This window comes from Mus caroli, chromosome 19 (assembly GCF_900094665.2).
Source record: "Mus caroli chromosome 19, CAROLI_EIJ_v1.1, whole genome shotgun sequence".
In the NCBI taxonomy this organism is placed as follows: domain Eukaryota; kingdom Metazoa; phylum Chordata; class Mammalia; order Rodentia; family Muridae; genus Mus; species Mus caroli.
Window position 1 is genome coordinate 33,021,959 of NC_034588.1, and position 3,067 is coordinate 33,025,025.

The following is a 3,067-nucleotide window of genomic DNA, read 5'->3' on the forward strand; positions in this document are numbered from 1 at the left end:
GAACAACATGATGAACTAACCAGTACCCCAGAGCCCTTGTCTCTAGCTGCATATGTATCGAAAGATGGCCTAGTCGGCCATCACTGGAAAGAGAGGCCCATTGGTCATGCAAACTTTATATTTCCCAGTACAGGGAAACTCAAGGGCCAAAAAGTGGGAGTTGGTGGGAGGGTATGGGGGACTTTTGAGTTAGCAGTGGAAATGTAAATGAGGAAAATACATAATAAGAATATTAAAAAGCAAAAAAACTTATAGCAAAAGCTTATAGTTCAAACCTAAAAAAAAAAAAAGAAATAAAAATGGTGGAATTAAATCATTCTAAATGCTATAAAAATGTGTTAACATCAGAATGAAATTCCTCAAAAGTTTTCCATTAGCGACAAAGATATATTTATATTTCTCCAGGAAATGAAAAGATATGGATGCCAGCAAAACTCATAAAGATTAGAACTGAGCATTGGAGGTCTCCTGAAAACCTTGGGCACTAAACCAAAAAAAAAATGTACTTTATTGGAAATGTCTCTGTTCATAATTTACTCTTAAATGCAGCACAATTTAGCCCTGTGTATCCTAATCCAATTTTGCAAAAGCAACGATGATACTGAGTTATACAGATGGGACAGAACACTCAGGATGCAGTAGAAAATAGCAAATACTACTTGTTTATTAATGGATATTAAGGGGAGTTGATCTAGAATCCCCTGAATTGCTAGGTGGCCTTAAATGAAGGAAACCATATTATCTGCCTATGGACATCCATATTAATTTATGTTTTGGTGGAGATAAGCCTGACATTACTCACACATACACACACACACACATTTTTGAGTGTATTAATGTGTATGTGCATGTGTATATGTGTATATATATATATATATATATATGATTTAACTATTATTTATTATTTGTTATAAATATAACAACATTATATTCAAATATTAGATAAATTACAATATATTTTATATATCAATATATTTAATATCAGATGTTATGTAACTCTTGGGCAAGAAATGTAGCTAGATGAATAAAGTGCTTGCTGAGCATTTTTGAGACCCTTGATTTGATGCTCTGTAGTGCATAAAACTGTGATGATGGTGGCATACACCAGAATGATCAGCACTTAGAGGTGGAAAAAGGAAGGTAGGAAATTCAAAATCATTCTCAGCCACATAGTAATTTTCAGGACACCCTGTTCTGGAGCAACTTGTCTTAAAAAAAGTAATTCTTAGAAAGCTCAGTCTGCGAATTTAAGGAGATGGCTTAGTGGTTAAGAGAACAGGCTGGTCATTCAGAGGACTCAGGTTGATTCCCAGCTCCTACATGGCAGCTTACACCCTGCTGTGAAAAAGTTGATATAATACATCACAATACACAATAATAGATAATAAATGATTTTGACTCCCTCTGCCCATGGGGATTTAGGCTGATATTGGTCCACAAGGGCAAAAAGAGCAGATGTGACAGATTGAGGTGTTCAGAAGTTCTGTGAGTGTGTTTGGTAGTGGAAAAATACCAGGACTAGCTGCCAGGAAATAGATCAACATTACTTGGGTTTATTTAAGGATTTCATAGTTTTAGAAGAGAGAGGGCAGAAACATCCAGCATTGTAGCTACCATCTCTGACCAGCAGAAAAGTAGCAATGAATCTGATGTCCTTCTAAAGGCAGTTTCTACAGGAACTTTTCAATGTGCAGGAAAAAAGAATGCCACGACCTCTCTCGGCCATCACCCTTAATCCCCTATAGTCTACTCCCCATCACCCCAGTCCACGTAGGCACAGTTCATTGGCTCAGGACTACATTTGTAACATCATCCAATCTTACGTTGTGGTGAATCTGTGCAAAGCACTCAAGGTACGTGGTTATCTTGAGGGATAGGAGGAAATCAGGTGCCATTCATAAGACTTGACAGCAGTCCCAGATGCCATCTTGGGGCGACGGCCACACCCACTCCTCACACAGCATGGGCAAATGTCATTGGCGGAAGGCTGAAGGTGCTGGCATACCTCATAGCATGGGGAATAATTTCAGGAATCTCAAGTGCTAGATGGATGGATTCTTATCAGAATGAAGTTGAACTTACAATCTTAACCATGGCTATGTGGAATTACAGAAGTAGAAGTTTGGGTGAGGTTTGAATTCCCAACACAATGGTCAGAAAATGAAAAGCCATTCCAATGAAGGGAGTCCTCCATCTTGCACTGAGCCCCAGAAAGCTATCACAAAATTGGTACACTTTGTTGTTATTTAACAAAGCAACATTTACCAATCCAACTATCGCTCCAGTTCCACTGATCTGATGGCCTCTCCTTTGTTCCACAGTCAACAAACATCAAATGGTGCACATACATACATGCTGGGGAAACACCTGTACACAAAAATAACTTCATAAAAAATAATAAAGAAATATTCCAAAGCATACTTTAGAAATGAGTAAATAGGGTAGACAAATAAAACAGCTTACCAGATTCCGTGTGATCTGTAGTTTCACTCATTTTATGAAAATGAGATAACTTTCTCATTCATGGTTTACAAAAGTCTATTGTGTATGCATGCCATGTTTTAACAGTGCATAAATCAGAGTCATAATGACAAATACTGAATGATTTCTCTCAGGTATGGACCGTTGATACTGCACACACACACACACACACACACACACACACACACACTCACACACAATCACACACACATCCAAATGTAGAAAGAGGTCATGAGATGAGGCTCTGAAAAGTGGTGAGAGAAACAGGCAAGTGGTAAATATTTTCCAAACATGTGCAATAGTTGAGTATAATTTTAAGATGCCATGGTAGAGGAGGTGATAAGTGTTTCTGCTAGCATAGGTGAGTATCCTGGGACTATGAACCCTAGGAGCCATAGGGAAAATGTATACCAGTGGAAAGGTATCCTGAGACATGGGAAGTCATGAACCACATAGCTTTGAAAGGAAGTCTCCTTAGTAGAGGCATTACAGCCAGGGAAAGGTATCCCCAGATGAGCTGAGGAGCTCAGGAGCCTAAGCCCTGCTCCATGTCTTTCCTTTCTCTCTTCTTATTCTTTTTTCTTCT